Source organism: Brassica napus, chromosome A3, assembly GCF_020379485.1.
Source record: "Brassica napus cultivar Da-Ae chromosome A3, Da-Ae, whole genome shotgun sequence".
Lineage (NCBI taxonomy): Eukaryota > Viridiplantae > Streptophyta > Magnoliopsida > Brassicales > Brassicaceae > Brassica > Brassica napus.
In genome coordinates this window covers 37,757,290-37,770,328 of record NC_063436.1, presented here as the reverse complement: position 1 = coordinate 37,770,328, position 13,039 = coordinate 37,757,290, and positions in this window count along the sequence as shown.

Genomic DNA, 13,039 nt, shown 5'->3' with positions numbered 1-13,039 from the left:
TCAAAACTCATAAGTTCATGTCACAACTCAAAATCTTTTTATATAGAGATCTACAACTCCTAAACCAACTAGTAAAACCTTTTATCCTAAACATAGCTCGAATATGATTAGTATGACTTGATCTCCGACTTATTCTTCAAGTTTATTTCCAACATTCGCATTGCCAAAAGAGACATCGAACCTGCTAATACAAGAGCGTAGCTGTTATGCCAATTGCTAGCTCCAAGAACCGGAGACAGAGGTTGTGACCTGATAAGCCAACCCTCGGTGTCAGCAAGGAGAGAGAGCAAACGATGAAGAACCAGATGCGATCCAAAACATAAAGTGGGCGTTGACTGGTGGAGAAACCGAGAGGAGTACCGCGTAAAGGATCGGAAGTCAGAGGAACCAGCTAGATGTCACCAAGTAGCCATAGACGATAATCGGGCACAAAAAACTTCCTGGAGACTCATACGCCATTGAGAGAGCCACCGCACCATCACCGCCTGCATAGGATTGCCCAAAACGCGCCTCCAAGATAATGAGACTCTCTGGAACTCTCAAGACTGAAGAGAGAAGGGGAAGGTTTCTACGACGCCGCAGAAGAAACCAAATCTCAGATCCCCCCAATCGTTAACGCCACTGAAAGAACCTGCAGAAACGCACGTTCGAAGTAGCATGATCGTCACTCCGCCAATTGGAAATAATTAGAAAGATCTAAAAATAAGAAATTTCTAAGGACTCTATTACACTACTTGAGTCCGTCGTTGCGAATCATAACCACATATAATGAATAGATGTTGAGAAAAATGAAACTATTACACTTGTTCAAGATGCCGGTTTTGAAAAGTTCATCATCTCTACTGCATGTAAAATCAAGCATATATATTGCTATTTATTACTTAAATCTCTGACATCTATCTTATACCTGTAGTAATGCAGAATATATAACCACACGGTAACACATATCAAATGTATCTATCTATCCAAAATGAAGGAGGAATGGAAACATATCTAGGAATCCCATAAGATATTAGCGAATCCAAATGCAAACTTTTTGCTTTTATGAAGGACAAGCTAATGCACAGGGTGAATGGATGGACGGGCAAATGGCTTACAAAAGGAGAAAAGGAAGTGTTGATCAAATCTATCTTGCTAGCTCTCCCGACATATGTTATGTCTAGTTTTTTGCTCCCGTTGGAGATATGTGAAAATCTTGCAAGTGCCATTGCACAACTCTCGTGGAGTTCAAATCCACCGAAGAGAGGAATTCACTGGGTGAAGTGGGAAAATGTATGCTTACCATGAGAGGAGGGCGGGATTGGTTTCCGTATGATCCATGAATTTTACCTGGCTTTATTAGCAAAACAACTATGGAGGCTAGTACAATACCCTGATTCGTTGGTGGCTAGAGTATTGAGGGGAAGATACTACTGAATGAGTTCGCCTTTACGGACAATATCTGTGAGCAGTCCATCGTATATGTGGAGCAGTATTTCAGCAGCACGAAAGCTATTGCTATTGGGAATTAGACAGAAGATACACTCATGATATAAGATCAAGGTATGGGAGGATCCTTGGATCCCTACAATACCAGCCAGGCCGGCTCGCCCCTTAGCCCCAGTTTTTCATCCGAACATGAGAGTCAGTGACCTCATTAATAAGGAATCAAAGGAACGGGAGGTTGGGTTACAGGAGGACTATGTTGCCCCTGATGATATACCTTTTATAAGGAGTTTGGCCATACGCTCAGCTCATCGCCGCGGCATATTTTGTTGGAACTACACTAAGAATGGCTAGTACACGGTTAAATTATGATATTGGGTAGCTCGCAATTTACTAAAGGCTGAGGAAGAGAAGGAGGTACTAGAACCCAATATAACAAAGCTTCAAGCATTTTCTTGGACGGTAAAAGCCCCACAAAAAATATGTCATCTTATATGACAACTGATAACATGTTATGTCGCAGTAACAAAAAACTTGATAAGGCGTGACATGAAAAGCGATAACTATTTCCCACGATGTGGAGAGCCAGAAGAATCTGTTACTCATGCAATTTTTGAATGCCCACTAGATTTACAAGTATGGGTATTATCAGCGACACCAACAAACCCAAATATCTTTCCTGCTTCGAGTATCTATGGTAATATGGATTATCTCTTCGGAGAAAGAACAGCATTTTCGAGCCAGATTTAGATAGGGATCCTTATCCCTAGATAATCTGGTACATTTGAAAGATCAGAAATGATAAACTTTTTAGGGGAATAGACAGAGATGCTTTGGAGCTAGTTCGCTATGCAGAGAGTGAGTGTCAAGGCTGGTTCAATGCAAACGAGATGGTCCTATCAACTCCACAAAGCAATAGTATTAACGAACCTCAAGTCTTAAGCTTGGGTAATATCTGCATGATAGACGGGTCATGGACCTCTACATCACATTTCAGCGGATGTGGGATGGTTTGGATGGATAGCTTGGGAAAGGTTCAACTTATGGGGACACAAAATTATGTTCGGAGAGAGTCTGCCCTGCATTCAGAAGTGGGAGCACTGACATGGGTGATGGAGTGTATGCTTCAGCACTTGACATCTCAGAGCTTCAGAACGTGCTGAAAGGATTTGATCGCCATGATTAAGGAGCCCCATGCTTGGCCAAGCTTTGCAACAGAATTGGAGAAGATAGAGACTTTGCAGATATGTTTCACGGACTTCAAGATTACTCACATTGCAAGAGCGCAAAATCAGATTTCAGACTCTTTAGCTAGGACGGTAAGGTATTTCCATAGAGAGCTTTATTTTATTGGTTGTTCTATTCCGGTCCGGTTATCCAGACCACCTCAAGTTTGAGTAATAGAGTAGCCTTTCGTTGTAAAAAAAAAATGTGTAACGCACTTTCAGCATATAAATTTTAATTTTTGTGGCATATTTGTTCTTATGTAAGTATTGTAAATGTTATATATACAATTTTTATCAGTCACCACATTTTCTTCTTTTTTTTTAATTAAATAAATTTCATTAATCAATCCTATAATCGGCGGACTACAATTCTGATTAACCGTTAAACGGTGGTATTAGGGTACCGAGACTTCGCCGAGATCAGGTGTCCTAGCCAGTCTTCAAATCCACCGACAGTCACCATGACCACCATCGGAGGTGTATTGTGACACCTCCGATCGTAGATAACCGGAAATGACATGGTCGGTGTTCCCTGATGGTCGATCCGAGGTTCTCGAAATAAATCCGATCGCCTTGGACCAACAACCAAAGAACACAGACGCTCCTATCGGATATTACTCTAGGCTTTTCAACCCGATAAAGCAATATTCGATAGTTAGTTCATCCCGTACAAAGACTAATATCATATGAGAACTCGTGATTTATCAACTTCTTTTATACATTATTTATTTACTTTAAACATCTTACAAAGTGTTATAGTTTTATCCTACGGGCTAACGCCCAACAATGTTTTAAGTAAATATATATCAAAAGGTACGTTGCAAGAAAAACAAAATACTACCGCTGGTTGGCCGCTCCTTCCATCCAAAATAGTAAAGTGTCACCCGCCTAAGGGTTACATGCACACACGAATGAGTCATGAGCAACTAGTTTACTCAGTGAATCTAGAATCCCAACACAATCAATAATAAATCAACAATTATCCAATGCATAAACATGATCATGCAAGTACTAGTACTATACTATAATATATCATTCATCATTGTGAATTCTTATTTTAAACATCACTTCCACAACACCCGCCCGTTACCATACTCATATAATACAATATATATAATAGCATCACCATTATTGTCGAATGTCCGGTATGATCAATCCGACACTGCATCGTCATGCAGTACACGGTCTCCAGAGAGCTACCCCATCATCGTGTATTCATGACCTTGTTCGTTCGCAGAACCAAGTCACAGTAATGCGGAGACTTTAGGGATAGTGAATATAACAAGACTTCACATGATTTTACTTCCATAATCATTCCAAAACTAATCCTTAATTAATCATAATTAACTTTTAATTAATCCATAATTAATCTCATATTAATCTTTAATTAATCTAAGATTAGTACTTAATTAATCATGATTACTCCTTAACTAATCTCAGAATAATTTTCAATTAAACCAAGATTAATAATTAATTAAACCATGATTATTTCATAGTTAAACAAGTACTAACATTAGAACTAACGTCACTTTAGCATTTTGATTACTCTTTATGTGTAGTTCACAATAAGTAAACACAACACCATTCTTTTAAATTTCACAGACTTTACTAACTTAATCAATCTCAACATCTATTAGAATCACCTAAGAGATTAGTCTTGAAACTGGTTGGATACCTAAAGCCTAACCCCACCTCTGACCTGAAACAGAAGTGAATGGACACAAAATCAGTTTGGTTCAAGCTATAATAGTTTTTCTAGGTTCATATCAGCTCAGTCCATGCTTGGTTCTACTCATCCTAAATCAGATCAGCTCGGTTCAGACAAGGTTTATTTTGGACAGGATCAGTTCAGCTCAGCTTAGGTCTAGACAGTTCACATCAGTTAGCTAGCGGTTTACAGAAAATTAATTCAAACCGAAACTAACAAACTGAACCATATAATCACTTAGACAAGTGATCTGACCAACACCCTAGCTTAACATGAACTAGTTCTGATAAAGACTGGTCTGAGGCAAGGAGATGAAGCTTACCACAACAACTGACTGACAGAAGAACTCAGATTGTCCTCCCCCTTAACTGAACTCCCCACTGAACTGATTTAAAAACAGAAATCAAAAACGGTTCTTCACAAAAACAGAACAAGGCCTAGGGTTTACTCTGGATTCTCACCTTCTGATCTTATATACAGTAAGGAACTAAGCTAGAGGATGAAAGGATGTCGTCCAAAGTCTTGTATAATTTTTCTCTGATTTTCCACTGATTTTTGTCTCACTTTTTCTCTGTTTTTCTCTGAAATTTTCTAGATTTTTCTGCAGTGTTCTGAACGTGGGAAGCAGCTGGAGATGGGTTAAATATGAGGTGAGCTTACTTAAGGTGAGGGTTTAACTTAGGAAAAAAGCTAGGCTGAGTGGGGACAGCTTGCCAGCTGCTTCAGCACTCTCAGCACAAGCTGCTGTCCTTTCCTTAACCTGAAAAAACTTCAGCCCTTTCATGTGCTTCTCACATGACAACCTAAGAAACAAGGCAAGCAGGCAGCTTGTGATTGTCATGTGCCAGTTACTGAAGAAGGTAGGCAAACAGGCAGGTGCAAGTCTAAGACTGAATAAGTGCACAACCAGGCTGGTGAAGGCATAACTCAGTTCTAAAATTATTTCAGACGTTGGTCGATAATTTTAAATAATGTTTCAACCAAATATTCTTTGTCTTTGGCTCTCGTCTTGTTCTCAGAAAATCTCGTCCAGCTTAATAAAAACTCGACAAAATATGTAAGACTCGACGAAACTATCAAGGGAAGGTATTTCGACCACAAAACAGTCCCGTCGAGAAATTAATCTATCGAGTCAACTTTTACTTTTATTAATCCTTGCTCAACCAACTAAAAACTGGTCGAGCGGGATTTTAATCGACCAAAAATTTATTGGCTCGTGAGGGTTATTACATGTACCGTGGCTACTAATGTCATAACCAAAAGAGGAACCGACGCTCGATCCCGAACCACCAAAACCCCCACCCGCCATAATATAGCCGTCTCAACAAGTCTGAGATAGCCAAGCTCGACACAGAAATCGTCCTGGTCTCGAGAGAACGCCGAGCCGGAAGGGATATACACTATGAGGAATCGCCATCCCTTAGGATTCCTTAGCAAAATCGACACAAACATCTAGACCCCCGATGACTAGTTTGAGGATTCCGGTGTCGCCTCCGTCTTCCTCGAAATATAGAACAGAGGCCTTGCAGTCCGTCGAGCCACCAAGACCACCGGCTTCTTTAGAGGTCTTGCACAAACTCTTTTCAAAACCTGTTTGAGTATTTGACATATTTGATTTGAAAGGAGTTTGTGCAAGATATTTGATATATCAATTGTTAACCAATTTAACACCTATCTTTTGAGTAACTTATCGAGTCAAATATGTGCGTTTAGAGTCTTTTAGGCTTTCTTAAAAAAAGAGTCTTCAGGCTATTGTCGAATATTTAAGGGTTTTAGGTCAATTTGGAACAAAAGAGTCTTTAGGCTATGCGGGGACTTTAAAATTCTACATTTGAATTGTTCTTATTTTTGAACTTGATTGACCACCGTGTTCATGATCTTAAGTTAATTGAATGTAGTGAAAGTTGAACTAGTTGCTTGAAGATAATTCTTGTGAGCAGAGTGTCCATAGCTGGTGAAAGTTTATGTTATTAGGCTTTGTAAACCTAATTAAACTGAAACTTAATGTATGTTTAATTTCCTAGACTCTGAGAAAGCTAGTTCTCTAGGTTGTTAAACATAGTGATTGGAACCACAACGTGAAATGAAATTGTGTTTCCGAGTTCTAAAATGGTACTTATTTGATTCTCCAATAAGTTATCAATATTTATGATATAATTTCTTGCGAATTCCCTGATACCTAATGCTTTTATTACATTGTTTATATTGTATATTTACTTTTTGAGAATTCTCATCATTGTCGAATATCCGGTATGATCAATCCGACACTGCATCGTCATGCAGTACACGGTCTCCAGAGAGCTACCCCATCATCGTGTATTCATGACCTTGTTCCGTTCACAAGACCAAGTCACGGTAATGCGGAGACTTTAGGGATAGTGAATATAACAATACTTCACATCATTTTACTTCCATAATCATTCCAAAATTAATCCTTAATTAATCATAATTAACTCTTAATTAATCCATAATTAATCTCATATTAATCTTTAATTAATCCAAGATTAGTACTTAATTAATCATGATTACTCCTTAACTAATCTCAGAATAATTCTCAATTAAACCAAGATTAATCCTTAATTAAACCATGATTATTTCATAGTTAAACAAGTACTAACATTAGGACTAACGTCACTTTAACATTTTGATTACTCTTTATGTGTAGTTCATAATAAGTAAACACAACACCATTCTTATAAATTTCAGAGACTGTACTAACTTAATCAATCTCAACATCTATTAGAATCACCTAAGAGATTAGTCTTGAAACTGGTTGGATACCTAAAGCCTTACTCCACCTCTGACCTGAAACAGAAGTGAATGATCACAAAATCAGTTTGGTTCAAGGTATAATAGTTTATCTATGTTCATATCAGCTCAGTCCATGCTTGGTTTTACTCATCCTAAAATTCGAAACCAACAATGATTTAAAAAAAAAAACACAATCGAATAAAGTCTTTAATGTATTCTTTTAGAAGAGAGATTATATCCGGGTTTCACAAACTAAATGCAAATATTTGCATATGGGATATATACTATCAAATTTACATGGTGCCCTGGTTGTTAATATGGTTGCGTTGTCTTTTTTTGATGAGTCCATTTATTCAGTTTCTTCCACAATTGGGACGAATCAACAAGTTTTGATTTGCTGTTTCATGTTTAAAATTTACAATAGCAAATTATAAGCAAGGTTAATTTATCTAATATTCAAAAATTCAATTAAAAAAATATGCAAAAGTATGATATCTGCATTTTTAATATGTACTACTGCATAATTTATTTACACATATTTTGACTTGAAAATCACACCAAAAAACTAGCACATGTAATATTATATATCTCATCAACAGATCAACTCTTTGTTTGAGTGGTACGTGCGTTCAGATATTCGTTTGGGTATTCATTCGGGTTCGTTAAGATTTTTGTGTTTTTAGATCCACCTTCCTACACATATATGTTGGGTTCTGGTTCAGTTAAATTTTATAACTCAATTGAAAATCTATTTTGGTTTTAATTCATTCAGATTTGATTAATTTTTGTTTGGGTTCAGATATTTTTAGATATCATATCAAAATGAACAAAGAATTAACTGTTTGAGTTAATTACTAAATTTTTAAATATTTATACTTTGGATACTAATTCGGACTGTTAGATCATGTTCTTTAAAGGTTATTCGGATTATTTGGATTTCAGTTTTTTTTATGTATTACCCATTCGGGTTTGGTTAAAAGATAATTTGAACTTGTGTTTATTTATACTACAATATATGATCTATTCAGATAATTTAAAGTTGGGATCGGATACAATTGTTTTTTTGAGTTTGGGTTTGAATTTGGATTTTGTGTGTTATGCCCACCTTAATATATTTCATACAAAAATTACTTCAAATAACTTGTGACTTCCTCTATATATCAACTAGAGCTTGACCCGCGTGCTCGTGTGGATATTTTGTTTTTTTTATAAATAAACATTTGTTTTGTATAAACGTTGTTATATATTTTTAGCATTTACCCGTATTATATAGATATTTTAAATGAAATTTTAAATAAAATAATTTTATTGTTTATATTGAGAAATTGTGTTTTGTTTTTTGAACCATCAATTATATTGCTCACATTTTATCATATATTTATCATATTAGATTTTCATTGGGTTATTATTATATGAAATATGCGTAAAATAATCCATTTACAGATTAATTTATATTTTATTTATATTTTATATAAATTGACAATTTATATTTCACTGTTTAAATAAATATAATTTCATATTTATGAAAATATGTTATTCCATTAATCTAGTAAATTTGACATAATAACCCGCAAAAGCTTTATTACATATATATATATGGGTTTTAAAAATTACTGTATCGTTTTAATTATTTGTATGGCTTAAAATATCAAACAGTGAGACAAAAAGACAATTAATAATGAAATTTAGACTAATTTGTTAGGTAAATTTTATGCTTGTTCCGGATGACAAAAAGACAATTAATAAAGACTCATTCGGTTAACGAGTGCAGTAGCTCAGTTTTGGTGGAACCCAGGAGGGAACAAAAAATGTATGCATTGAAAATCATGGGATAAGTTATGTCTACCTAAAGATAATGGAGGTTTGGGTTTTAAGGATCTTATGGATTTTAACACGGCGATGCTTGGAAAGCAACTGTGGAGGCTGATTGAGAAGCCAAATACTCTTTTTTTCTAGAGTTTTTAAAGGACGATACTATAAGAATGCTTCACTCCTTGAACCGATCCGATCTTACTCTCCGTCATATGGCTAGAGAAGTATTACTTCTGCTAGATTTCTGGTTTGTAAAGGACTAATCAAAAGGGTAGGAACAGGTTCATCTATATCGGTATGGAATGATCCTTGGATCCCAGCCACTCGCCCGAGACCAGCAAACAAAAACCTTCAAAACAGTTACCCGGACCTAACAGTGGATTTCCTCATTAATTCGGAATCCCGAACTTGGAATGTTGAGGCAATTAGGGCTTTGGTGGATCCTCAGGATGTACAAATAATTGAAAGTATCCCATTAAGTAAACATCAGATGGAAGATAGGGATGGATGGTATTTCACTAATAATGGGAAATATACGGTCAAATCAGGGTATCAAGTGGAGCGGGTCTATCCTGATAAGGAAAAACCACCAGACTCTTATGGACCCACAGTGGATACGTTAAAAGTTTTCTGTTGGGAAGTACGGTGTCCGCCAAAGATAAGGCATTTTTTATGGCAACTTCTTTCAGGTTGTATAGCGGTTATGAAGAATCTTCGGGCGAGAGGTATACAAGGAAATATTTGTTGTGCTCGATGCAGAGATCCGGAGGAATCAATAAACCATGTGTTTTTTTGAATGCTCTCCAGCACGTCAAGTTTGGGCATTATCTAAAATACCACCGAACCCGACTATTTTCCCTACTTGCTCGTTTTTTGGTAACATGGATCATCTCTTTTGGAGAGTCAATCCAAAAATGGAGGACCACCAATTTGCATGGATATTATGCTATATATGGAAATATCAGAATAATAAAGTGTTTAGTAATCTGGATATTGATCCAAGGGAAACTCTTAAACTAGCAAAACTAGAATCAGCACTTTGGGCTGAAGCACAGGTACTCACTGAACAAAGGAGGGAGCGTCAAGTTCTGACTACACCTTCATTAGGAACTTCAGGACGATGGTGTTTTACAGATGGTTCGTGGAAAGAGAATGAACTATTTTTGGGAAAAATATGGTATAGTACCTTACCCCGCTTTGATGGTTTATTAGGCGAACGAAGAACCTATGGGCGGATAGCTTGGCACGTAGTGCCAAGAAACAACCGTCTCTCGTCGTTCACATGGATGCGGAGTTACCGTGTTGGTTTGCAGAGTCAATATGAGTCTGTGAATGTCTTGTTGTCAAAAAAAAAGTCTCATTCAGTATTTATGTCAAATTTAGATTAGCTTGATTTCGTTTTATCATGTGAGATTCAGTTCAGATTTGTGGATCAGTTTATTTGCCCATATTTAAATTTTCTCAGGTTAATTGATTAATGACAAACATCATTCCGCAATAATTAGTTAACTAGACCCTGATCCGCGCGGGTATGAATTTTCGGTTTTTGGTTATTTATTTAACTAAATGATGTATTTGTAATATTTGATGTATTATATTCACCAAGTAAATAATTTTTTGGCATCTTAAACCATCTATTTATGACGAATATTCGACATCATATAAAAAATAGAACAAACAGACGTAATTATAGAATTGTAGACGATATAAAAACAATGGTTATTAATGTAAAATATGAAGAAATATTATATTATGACTTAGTATGACATAAAAGATTATAAATTAGTTATACATGTTAAAAGAAAATAAAATGATTTTTAAACTTCTATGAAAAATTTAACATATAAAAAATGGCGATGAATTAGTCATCAAATTGTAAATAATTTCATAATTATATTAATAATAAATTATTTATAGTCTCTGTTTTTGTCAAAATAATTATTAAATTAATATGTTAAAACACCATATTATGAAAGCTCATGTTGTGACCGTTTTTTCCGGGAAGAATACCAAAAACAATTAAATTTAACTCTTCATTTTGTTTAAGTTCTGTGTCGGTAAAAGATTAAAAAAATCTCTCTATCTTTTTCAATGTTCAATTTGAAGCTTATTATGCAAAAATCATATGCAAATATAGGCAATTGGTTGGAATTTCTATATCTTTATATTCTTACAAATTTTAAATTTATTGTTTCGTCTTCTGCAAGCAGATCAATTACCGAAGTAATATATCAATTGGTTGTAATCAAATATATTCTTATAATTAGTGTAATTATGGTTACAATTTTTATATTTAATAGGTACATTAAAGATACGACATTGAAGATATTATGTTTTGATTTATAGAAGATATTGGATTTTGAGTTTGTATTTATTGATTTGTTTTTTTATAAAGCTTAGAAAATCAATAGGATGATTGATTGGTTGATACATCCTATAAGGAAAACGAAAACTATAGGTGGTTTGAATATTGTACATCGATCGATGCATGATGTAAGTTGACTATATAAAACTTGAGCATGATCATTTCAAACTAAAGTATATGGAGGTTATATGCATTTGTTATATTGTAGTTAATATAGTTTAAATATTACATATGTCAAGTGATTCACGTTTTCGTAAGAATAAAATTCAAGTTCATTATTGGATCATACTCGTCCGTAATAAGCTACGTTAAATATGATGCATTTTTAGGTTAATTTAATCACATTAAGTTTACATTTGATTAAGAAAAACTCATTAATATAACTGAAAAAGACAAGAATTAAAATATTTAGGTTCATTTAATGACATTAAGTTTAAATTTGATTATGGAAAACTCATTAATTTAACTAGAAAAGACAAACATTAAAATAGGTAATTCTGTTTAATTCTCAGTGGCATGGAAGTATAAATAAGTTAGAAAACTTAGGGATATTTTTTAATGGGTACTTCTCTTTTAATAATATAATGGAAAAAGACAAATTTTAAATTTATTGTTTCCTCTTCTGCAAGCAGATCAATTACCGAAGTAATATATCAATTGGTTGTAATCAAATCTATTCTTATAATTAGTGTAATTATGGTTACAGTTTCTATATTTAATAGGTACATTAAAGATACGACATTGAAGATATTATGTTTTGATTTGTAGAAGATATTAGATTTTGAGTTTGTATTTATTGATTTGTTTTTTACAAAGCTTAGAAAATCAATAGGATGATTGGTTGGTTGATACATCCTATAAAGAAAACGAAACCTATAGGTGGTTTGAATATTGTACATCGATCGATGCATGATGCAAGTTGACTATATTAAACTTGAGCATGATTATTTCAAACTAAAATATATGAAGGTTATATGCATTTGTTATATTGTAGTTAATATAGTTTAAATATTACATACGTCAAGTGATTCACGTTTTCATAAGAATAAAATTCAAGTTCATTATTGGGTCGTACTCGTCCGTAATAAGCTACATTAAATATGATGCATTTTTAGGTTCATTTAATCACATTAAGTTTAAATTTGATTAAGGAAAACTAATTAATTTAACTGAAAAAGACAAGCATTAAAATATGTAGGTTCATTTAGTGACATTAAGTTTAAATTTGATTATGGAAAACTTATTAATTTAAATAGAAAAGACAAACATTAAAATAGGTAATTCAGTTTAATTCTCAGTGGCATGGAAGTATAAATAAGTTAGAAAACTTAGGGATATTTTTTAATCGGTACTTCTCTTTTAATAATATAGATTCATGTTTAAACATAACAAAAATAAACACTTGTCAGAATCAAATTTTTTTTAATGTTATTAGTTAGTTATTATTATATTAGTTAGTTTGAAAATCGATTTAGTTATGTTTTATGGTTATTTTAATGCATAAACTTCGGAATATAAAAGCTGTTGAATTATTGAAGTAGTGATGATAAGTGAAAAAAGAAAGTAAATATTATAATAAAACACTTAAAAATAAGAAAATTTTGTTGTATACTTCTGTTTTAATAGAATACTAGATCTTGAAGGTTTAATTCTTTCTATCTTCAAATATTCTATTTTACATAATATTTTGTATTTTGTAGAAAAAATACTATTTTACATAATTTTATGTTTCATTTCTAAAATTTGCAATTT